Genomic DNA, 11,489 nt, shown 5'->3' on the forward strand with positions numbered 1-11,489 from the left:
CTGTAATTAATATATTAAATTATGTATTTAATGAGTATCAGCGACTTTGTTTCTTTAGGATTGCTATAGATGTAAATGATGTACCTAGTGACCTTATTATGATGGAAATAGAATTAGCTTATAATATTCCTTTTGATTTCCACGTAAGTAAATTCCATCATACCCTCTGTGTATATATCTTTTCTGGTACTGTGAGGACCCTAACAGCTTTGACCTACCTGTTCATGTACCACAACCACGATCATCTTGGGAGACCATCTCATTAGACGTTTGAGCAGATTATGGGTACCCTGGTTACTTCAGACCCCGATGATCTATATCTCGGATCGGATGATAATCTTAATTATGATGATATGGTGATGATAGAGGAATGGCATGGAGATGACTAGTGTCTTTTTGATCTTGTGACGAATAGGCTACTCATGAGGGCTTGTTTTATTTTGAATCTTGTAAATATTGAAAACAGTTTTAATATATTTTGATGTATTTCAATGGATATTTTGTAACTGTTAATATTTTGTATATTAAGAGAATAATATATGTTCATGTTATTTGGATGTTTATTCTTAAAATTTGTTTAATTATTATTGTTTTATTATTCAAAGTTCTTATACATTTGACCAAAACAAACAGAATATATGATGATTTGACATGTTATATTAGATTGTAATGGATTTAATTAAGTTTTTATAAAATTCTAAAATTATATTCTTATTAAATTGAAATAAAATAAGAATACTACATATCTAGATTTGAAATTGTAGGAGAGCAAAACTAGGAAGTAGGGTAGGATTTAGAAAGTGTAGAAGGCAATATGTCCACTGTTAATAGGGATGGCATTGTAACTGTGAAAGAACATGCTCCTAATAAATAGAATAGGAAAACTCCTAGTAGCAGTAAAATAGGGGAAAATGTCAAGAAAAATCCTAAAATTAAGGCTGTATCTAAACCTGTGATATTAGAGAAGAAGAAAACTAGTTCTTCTCAGCTTGAAAATTTATACTATGTCAACTCTAATCAAATTAAGGATGAAAATCAGTTTGATCAAGAAAGTAATGAAACCTTTAGATTAATGTCCCATTTTCAAAGAATGATCTAGGAAAACTCCAAGGGAAGCCATAGTATTCTAGATCTTATAGGTCTTAAACTTGAAACCTTAGGGAAGTCTTAAGTTTCAGTCCAAACCCCCACAAATAGACCCCCAGATTCATCTTTAGCAATGGAAATTGATAAAATAGGCTTAGAAAATATGGTTAGAGTTGAGAACACTTCTAATAGGGTAAGAGAATTAGACAATTTTGTTGATGCTCCAAAATGTTTGAATTAATGTTTATAAACTGTCTATTTTGGAACTGTAGGAGTGCAAGAGGAAAACATTCCCCAGGCTTATAAATGACTTAGCCAAAATTTATAATCTAGATTTTATTTCCATTTTTGAACCTCATATCAGTTCAGATAGACCTAATATGGTTATTAAAAAAAATTCAATTTTGATAAGCATGATAAGGTTAATGTTGTAGGGTTTTCAGGAAGAATTTGGTGTTATTGAAACCCTAGGAAACTCCATGTCAATGTTCTAGAAAAAAAATGATTCTATTCATCTAAGAGTTAGTTGTGGTTTGAAAACCTGGGTCCTTTCTTCTATTTATGCTAGTCTCCATGAAAATTTAAGATATGAGGTTATGAATTCGTTGGTTAACTTTAGTTATAGTATTAATGAACCTTGGGTGTGTAGCTGGAGACTTAAATTCCCTCCTCTTTGAAAGAGAGAAATCTGGGGATAGACCTGCCAATTTAGCTATTCTAAATCAATTTGCTGACTACAGGATATAGAGTTCAAAGGAAATCCCTTTGCATAGCATAAGGGTGATGTTAAGGAAAGAATTGATAAGGTAGTTGTAAATGATCTCTGGAAGATGACTTTCCAAGATAGTTCTTTTATCCACTTGCACATTTTCAAGTTTGATCATGCTGGCCTTTGGCTAAGAGTTAAAAATGAGAATTGTTTTACACCCAATAATAAGGAGTTAAAATTTTTGGCCCCTCGGTTAGCCCATAAAAATTTTAGTAATCAAGTTAAAAATTATTGGGTAGGTTATAAGTCCTAGATTGATAATGTTTCTTATTTTCAAAACAATATAGTTGATTGGAATGTGAATGTTTTTGGAAATATTTACAAAATTAAAAGAAGAATCTTAAATAGAATTAGGGGAATTAGCTCTAAAATTTGAAATAAAGATAACTCTTTTCTTTGTAATTTTATAAAGTCTTTGTGGAAGGAATACTGGTCAATTCTTTATCAGGAAGAAAAATACTAGTTTCAATAATATAAATCTAGTTGGATAAGGTTAGGAGATAGAAATAACAGGTTTTTTCATAAAAGTGTTATTATTAGAAGACAACATAAGAGGATTGAAGCCCTTAGAGATAATAATAATGTTTGGGAATATGATCCTATCAATCTCCAAAATTTGGCTGTTAACTATTTTTAAAAATATTTTTTTTTATCTTGATCCTTTTGGGGAACCTCTCTCTACTGTCACTTGCTTTACTCCTCTTAGGGAATCTGATATTAGTAATCTTGATGTTGATCTGTCTTTGGAGGAAGTTAGAAATTCTTTGTTTAGTATAGGTAATCTTAAGTCGCCAGGCTTTGATAGGCTTCATGCCATCTTTTTCAAAAATAAAGCAAACATTTAGCTCCTTTTATTTTTAAGTTAGTCTCTAATATTTTTAAAAACCCTATACAATTGATTGCATTAATGACATTGTTATAACTCTTATCTCTAAAGTTGACAACCCTAAACATTTAAAACAGTTTAGACCTATATCTCTTTGTAATGTTAGCTATAAAATTATTTCTAAAATCTTAGCTAATACGATTAGGAGATCCCTACCTTACCTTATTGCTGCTCACCAAACCAGTTTCATACCTGGAAGACAAGGCATAGATAACATCACCATTTTACAAGGACTAGATACATGATGATCAAGTTGGATTTGGAGAAAGCCTATGATAGAGTTAGATGAAATTTTATATCTAAAACTATCCAACTGATTGGCTTTAGCCAAAACCTTTCTTCCCTTATAAATTGTAACACCTTAATTTTAATTTCAATAAATAAGGAATTTCGCAGGATTTTGAAATACTAAATTTCCATTTCACAATCCAAGTTTCATTAAACATTTCAAAAAGAAAAAGAAAGGGGTTACAAATTACATCAAACAGTTGCTGCAGGACTTATTCAAGTACAATAGTTTTGAAAATGATATCCTAAGTCCTATAGCAGTTCCATCCACCCCTTCACTGAGTCCAGTGCTGATCGTTTTAATTACCTGAAAAATAAATATAAGGGTGAGTACTCTACACTACCCAAAATACCTCGCTGCAGCGAAAATATCAGACGAAACTGCACCCTGATTTCTGCAGAATCTCGCTACAGCGAGACCCTCCCGCTACAGCGAGACCCTCCCGCTACAGCAAGACTGCACTCAGAAATGCACCCCAAACTATCGCTATAGCGAGACGTCTCTCGCTACAGCAAGAAGGCGACAGTTTTGGTCCTTCCTCCCAGGGCCCTCTCGCTATAGCAAGAATTCTCTCACTACAGCGAGAACAGTCCAGAATTATACCCTGCACTTAGGCACTTAGCCCATCTGCAGCCCAACCAATCATGTATACACACATATATATACACACATCCACAACATATATCCAAAAATACACACACACACACACACACACACACACATATATATATATATATGCATTTAGATTTATATAAATAACAATAATTAATATTACCGAAATTTGGGGCATTACATAAATCACTATTTTTCCTCTACTTCTATGTCTATTAATTAGAATAGTAGTAGGACTGAGAAATTTAGGCCTGAAAGGGGAATAAGGCAGGGAGACCCTATATCCCCTTATCTATTTGTTATGTGCATAGAAAGGCTAACCCACATAATCCAAGATCAAGTAATTTGAATAACTAGATCTCGTTCACTTTTATCAATATTGGACCTAAAATTTCCCATCTATTCTTTGCAGATGATATAATTTTAACTGCCAAAGTTGATGTTCAAAATGTTGAGACCATAAATTCTTCCCTACATAACTTCTGCTCTACTTTTGGGCTTGTTGTTAATAGAGATAAGTTCTCTGTTTACTTTTCAAAAAATTGTGACTCTGTAGTTAAACAACGCATTGACCTCATTCTTGGTATTAAGTCATCTCCCTACTTTGGTAAATATCTAGGTATCCCTATTAGCCATGCTAAGCCTTCTAGGAAAGAGTTTTCCTTTATAATCGATAAAATTATGGAAAAACGTTCAATCTGGAAAATAAATTCTTTATTCGTGGCTGGAAGGATTACTCTTGCCCAATCCTATATTATAAAGATTTCTAATTATTTCATGCAAACAATAAGTATCCTTAAATCTATATGTACAGAAATTAATACTATTTGTAAGAGATTCATCTGGGGATCTTTGAATAATAAAAAATGCCATCTTATAGGTTGGGACCCAAATCTGTAAATCCAAAAGTGATGGGGGTCTAGGTTTAGAGACATTAATATGGCAAATCAAGCATTCATAATGAAACTTTGTTAGTGGTTGTTCACATCCCCAAATGATCTTTGGGCCAAAACCTTGAGTAGTAAATACAGACTCTCATTAGGGAAAAGTTCTCATCTTCAGCCTAATCAAAAAGCTTCCCCCATTTGCAAAAGTATAGGTTTTGTCTGGGATTGTTTTTCCAAAGGACTAGGTCAGGTTTTAGGGGATGGCCTGACAGTTAGATTTTGGAAAGATAGTTGGTTGCCTGATAATCAACCTTTGCCTAACTTTACTACTCATTGATAAATCCACATTTTACTATATTTTTAGCCTAGTTTTTGTTAGTAAATAAGGGGTTAAATAGTAAATAAACTTGAAAATATCATAAAAATTGCATTAATATTCATAATTGTATAAATAGTATAGAATTTTAGATTTTACTCCAATTCTAGACAATTTTGCTTAAAAAGACTTAATTTTGTGCAAAAGCCTGAGCTGAAGATGTTTGAGTTGAAGATTGAAGTAAAGAAAGTAGAGGAATTGATCTTAAAAGATGAAGAATCAAGTGTTATGTGTTGGGCGTAGCCACTTTGAGTGCATAGAGTTAACACTTTGAAGAAGAAAATTCATGAAGATCAAGAGAGTAGCTACTTCAAGTGCTCAGTGTAGCTACGCAATAAACGCGTAGCCACTCCAGGCGCTGAGAGTAGCTATGCAAAGCTAAACGTAGACACTCTAAGTGCTGAGAGTGTCTACGGAAAATAACAGAATTTTGAAAAACATTTCTAATTGTCAACTTTGGACGATTTGAGTTCCTATTTTAGTTGTAGAAGCTTTTAGAGGACCTTTCATGCTATAATCCTCAGAGATTAAAGTCTAGAAGTGGAAAAGGCGAGAAAACATTATAAATAGAAGTTAAGAGTTCAGAATTGAAAGTCTTTTGCCATTTTTTGTTTTCTTTTCATTTTTACACCTTAGAAGAGTCAGAAAGGGAGATTGGGGGTGACTTCCAAGCTCTGGACCTTGAGGAATCAGGCTGGGGATTGGATCTATGAAGAAATTATGCAGCTCCTCTTCTTCTACTCTTTCTCTCTCTTTTTCTTTTAGGAACATGTTCTGATTTCTTTTTGTTAGGGATCCATGGATCTAGATTTGATATTGTGATGTAATTTTGGATCTGGACCTTGAGCTTTTGATTGAATTGAGTATGTGATTCTTTTCTTAATGCAGTTGTGAACTAATCCTTCATTCAATTGAACCTAGAGGAATCTTCATTAATGAAAATTGAGTTTATTTCATAGATCTAAATCATATGCCTGGGTTATTGAGATCTTAGGAATAAGTATCATAATCTAGTAATCCTATAGTTTCCAAAACTTAATGCAATATTTGATTGAATTTCACCTAAGGAGTTAGGGAGGTTTAATTAAGTATTAGGATCAATGAGGCAAGGAATTGTCCTTTGGTTAAAGAAGTGAAATTGATTATCAATCAATTAGAATTCTTAAGAGTCCAGAACATTATTACATTGCAATAGAAAATCTGGTGAAGTGATTCCTAACAATTTTTCATATAGCATTTTAATACAGAATTCGTATTTCTATTTTTGCTGTATTTTTCATATTTCTGCACTTTATTATTTTTGTTTGTTAAATGATTCAAAACACTCTAAGTTCGTTTGGCTCAACTAGTTATTGATTTGTGAAGTGGTAATTGATAGACCTAATCTCTGAGGACGATACTTGGGACTTACATTGATTTCCAAATTTTATTACTTGCTACAACTACCTAGTGCACTTGCTAGTTAGTTCTCCAATTGTGTGACAAGTTTTTGGCGCCGTTGCCGGAGATTATTTACTTTCAACATCATTAGTAGCAGAGAGATGGCTAGATTGAGCATTTTTTGTTGTTGTTTCACTTTCTAATTTTTCTGCATAATTTTTTCCCCTACATTTTGTGTAGTTTTCTGCATAATTTTGTTTTGTATTTTTCTGCATAGTTGTAAATCTCATTCTGCATAAATTTCTATATTTTGTGCATGTTTTGTTTTGTAATTTTTTGCATTGTTTTAGATTTCATTTTGCTTAGTTACTGATTTCATTTGAATTTTGTTTACTTTCTCTTTGTATGCAAAGAAAAACTAGAAAAATAAAGTGCTCTATTGTTTGATGGCAACCAACATGTGTTAGAATTTCTATCAAAGCCAAGTTGCAAGAACAAGAGCTTATGAAGCAGATGCTTTTAAAGCTTTGATTAATAATTTCCAAGCTGTAATTTTCTAAACTAACCCCTTGGTGTGTGATTTTTACAGTGAAAACAATTTGAATAAAACCTATGATGTGGTTGCACCAGAGTTTCAAGAAGAAATCAATTATTGAGGAAATTTTCAAAGACATGAATCTACCTTTCCTCATGTATATCAATATCAAGCTAACATGAGTCAACTATATTATGATTGGAATCAACAAATGATTATTGTGACAACACCATTCTCCAGTCCTCAATTTTCACAGCCTTGTTTTCAAGTATCATATTCTCAATTTTAAGGAAGACTGCAGCCTTCAATGACTCTTCTAAACAGAAATAATAAACTTCAAGAAACTTTGCTTCAATTCATGGAGTTTACTCAATCAAGTTTCAAGAATCAAGAGGCATCCATAGAGAAGATGGAGATGCAAATAAGACAAATTTCAGAACAATTGTTAAATAGGAATGATGAGAAATTGTCTGGCAACACCATTGTGAATCCAATAGAGCAATGCCAAGCTGCTTTCACAAGAAGTAAGGTGGAAATTTCTAGTCCTAAAGCTACTGAGAAAGAAAGAGCATTAGATAAATATGACGAAAACAAGATTCAAGATAAGTAGCAAGAGGATTGTAAGAAAGAGTAGTTAACAATTTTAAAGAAAGAAGAACCAAAGGACTACAGCAAGACACAACCTGAAAAAAGAATCAAAAAGAGGTTGTTCGAAGATCCATTTCCTCAAGGATTGTAGAATTCTAAGCAAGAAAAATAGAATGATGATTCTATTCTAAGAGAGATCCTTGCTGGAATTAGATATGAAGATAATAAAGAGCATGAAAGGAAGCTTGTTGAGTATATCAAGCTGCTAGAAGTTCCTCCACTTTTATTTCATCCAGGTTCTGAATTAAATAAAGAGTTGCAAGTTCGTAAGAAAAAACGGAAATGTTTAAAGATAGAGCAAGAGCTGTTATCATCAAAATTATCTCTTAGAATCAAAGATCAATAGGCGTCAAGTTAGTGACGTTAAAAGAGCGCTTTGTGAGAGGCAACTCACACTTCTTTCCCTTCAAATTTTGTTAATTTCTAGTTTTTAATTTCATTTTTTACATGATCTGAATTTCTGGTTGTAGGTGATAATCATTTTCGGGAGTAAAAGTGTCATCCTATAGAGGAGTTTTTTGAGTAGGAGTGCTGGAACATCCATTTTCCTCAGCATAACCACATAGAAACTTTAGGATTATTTCTCTGTTCCTTTCTAAATTTCTGACATTTAAATTTTGATAGAATTTAGATTAATTTCAATTTTTGGTTAATTTTGAATTTTAGAATTCTGCATGCTTCTGAATTTTTAGTATGATGGAGTAGTTAATTCTGAGTTTTCATAGCATTAATTGTGTATAATCTGAGTTTTGATTTTTGCAAGTGTTAATTCAAGCAGAGAAAAATGAGGCAAAGTGATGCAATTATGTTTTATATGATGTTCATCAACTAAGTAATCACTTTGAGGAAGAAGAGTTGAGGCGCAGTGGCTGATTTCTAAAGTTTGACCATTTAAGTGAACACTTCAAGTGCATAAAGTGTCTACGCAGAAGTTCATTATTCTTGAATTTTGCAACGAAGCTTTTGCGTGGCTACTTTCGCCACTTAAAGTGTCCACGCGCAACTTTGCGTGGACACTTTGATCACTTGAAGTGAACACGTGCAAGGGTACCTAAGAAAAATTGAAGAGGAGGCTTCTGCGTAGCTACTCCAAGCGTTTAAAGTTCCACGCGCAATTGCACGCTGCTACTCTCGCCACTTGAAGTGAACATGCGCAAGGGTACCTGAGAAAAATTGAAGAAGAGGCTCCTGCGTGGCTACTTCAAGCGTTTGAAGTAGCTACGCGCATGTTTGCACAGTTACTCTACCCATTTGAAGTAGCTACGCACATTATATTTCATTTACATGACTTCAGCGTGTTCACTTTCCCCATTTAAAGTTTCTACCTAGTCTGCGTAGCTACTTAAAGTGCTAAGAGTGATAACGTAGAACCACAAAACCCTAGCCCTAAAATTTGATATTCCTACTTATCATTGGGTACATTTGTGTTGATTATCTGCAGTACCATTACTTACAAGTAGGATTACATCATTATTGCACTCCAATTCCATGTAATTCTTCCTCCAATTTTGAATTTTTTGATTAGGGTTCTTGAAGGGAATGAATTGGGAAAATTTTAGGAATTTTAATTGAAGGTAAATTCTGTGAAATTGTTGATTCGAATAGGTAATTGAAGGGTGAGAGAGTTTATTCCATGCTGAAATTGTCAATTTTAATTGAGATTCAACACTGAATTAGGGTTTTTCCACATGAAAATGATGTTGTGTTTGGTATTTGAACATAGGGCTTATTCTCTACGAATTTAATTGTGATTGGACTGCATTGTGATGTTAGAAATTGTGTACATACACTCTGCATAATTCTGAAATAATTTTTTTATAATAGTCTATGCAGAAAAGGTTTTCATAGTGAATTTAGTGGGTGTTAATGTAAATTTTGGTTGCTATAATGGTCTGATTATGATGTTCTGAATTACTAATTATTGTATTACATTTCACTGCTCTGAAAATCACATGTTTACCATTGAAATTTGATTGGAATATGGCCTGATCACTGTGCATTACATTACCACACTGCATATGATTGATTAAAATTTGAGTTGAGCCTGAATACTATTCTGCACTCTGTATTGCTTAAATTTGATGATTTATACTTGATTGATGATTTGTTGTTGATGCATACAATTTTAGGACACCATTTTCTCTATAATTTGAGTTAGAAAAAGTGCTTAGTTTGCTGAAATATATGCTGCAATTTTGACAAATCCTGAAACTCATTCTTTCCATACTTAATTTGTGATTTCAGCTTAAATATGTCAAGCACACCTAGAGGAAATCTTAGATCAAAGAGGGACAGATTTACAAGTATCTCATTATCAAGGGCTGTACCCGATCATGATCCAAGATTCAAAAGCAAAGCTCATGAGAACTACATAAAGGCAAATATTTCGAGAGGAAGATAGTTCACGATAAGAACCTTGAGCTAGCTGAAAAGTGATCATCCTGAATTTGTGGAGAAAATTCAGAAGAGAGTAAGGACTAAGGGAGAGCAATTACCTTACCACCACATCATGGTTAGAGGTGTAGAGGTGGAATTCTCTGCTGTGAACATCAACAGAGTTTTACAAAATCTCTGTTGAGAAGGAAATTAGGCAGCAAGACTTCTCTGATTTTGGAAAGAAAATGGGCATGACCAAGGAGCAGCTGTATGAATCTAAGGTGGAAAACATCAAATGCTTGAGAGCTACTACCTTCAACAACCTCCCTTTCTTCAACACTTGTTTCAACATTCCTCTAGGAATTTTTCAGAAATGGATGAAGAAGATGAAGATGAGGAGGACAATACAAAAGAGGAAGATGCAGAAGATTAGCTTAGGATTTTATTTTTATTTTTATTTTCTTTAAATTTAGTATTGTATAATTCTAGTAATTAGGACTTTTATTTTCTGCAATTTTCAGTTAGTTACTTTTGAGTTGTTAAAGACAATTTGGTTCATTTTTAGTTGTAATGAATTACAGTTGTATTTGCTTTAAAATTCTGCATTTTTATTTGGCTTATTTTTTTTGATTAATTGATGGAAATTGCGATGTTTTGTGCAGACCATACTCTTATAACTCAGAACTGAAGCACATTGGATTTTGACACTTGCACAGCTGCCATGAAAGGGGGTGAATTTTGTACCTCTTATTTCATGAGTTTAGCTTCACTATCACTAAAAATACTCCAAGAAAAACACAAAAATATTATATTAGATCATGAACTAACTTTTGTGAATGCACTGTATTTGATTGCGTTTCTGTGAATTTTGATTTTCGTTTAATTTCATAAGTTGTTTTTCCCATTCTTACATGATTGTCATACTTGTAATTTTCAAAAGGAGGTAGTTTTTCCATTCTATGTACATAATTCTGAAAAAAGTGGATTGTGAGCTTAATAGATTGATATTATCACTTAAAATTCCTTGGTGAGATTTGAGCCTCATGCATAAGTATTTTTATTGTGTGAAATTTTATCTCATTTGTTGCTGCACCTCTAAAACTTGCTTTGTTTCTTGATTGAATATGTAATTTGCAAATCTCACATATATGATGGAGGCCTTCTTTGATCATGCTTACTTAGCCTAACCTCCCTTTATGTTGAGAATCCTAGTTCACCCCTCTTGTGTCTTTAACCTTTTTCTTTGAGAAACCTCAATTTAAGCCTTGCTAAAAAACCATGAATCCTATCCAAATTAGAAAGAGACAATTTGAGTTTAATCAAAGATGAATTTTTTTAAACTAAGTTTGGGGTGGCTTCTCGTTTTGCATTGCTTAAGGACAAGCAAAGTTCTAAGTTTTGGGTGGGCAATAGCAAAGCTCTGAGTTATTTGAAAAGAAAAATGAAAAGCAAAGTGTTAAAAAGTGTGCAAAATAGAAAAGAATTGAAAAAAGAAATTCTCTGTTTAATTTATGCAATGATAGTTCTTTAAATGCTGCAAAAATTCTATAAATTCTGTGCAGATTTGGATGAATGAGAAAGATGAGGTAACCTCAATTTAAGTTTTGAACATTCATCTACTTAAATTGCATCTTTTCTATTTGGA

The sequence above is a fragment of the Abrus precatorius genome, unplaced genomic scaffold (genome assembly GCF_003935025.1).
Source record: "Abrus precatorius isolate BTA unplaced genomic scaffold, Abrus_2018 Scaffold9, whole genome shotgun sequence".
In the NCBI taxonomy this organism is placed as follows: Eukaryota; Viridiplantae; Streptophyta; class Magnoliopsida; order Fabales; family Fabaceae; genus Abrus; species Abrus precatorius.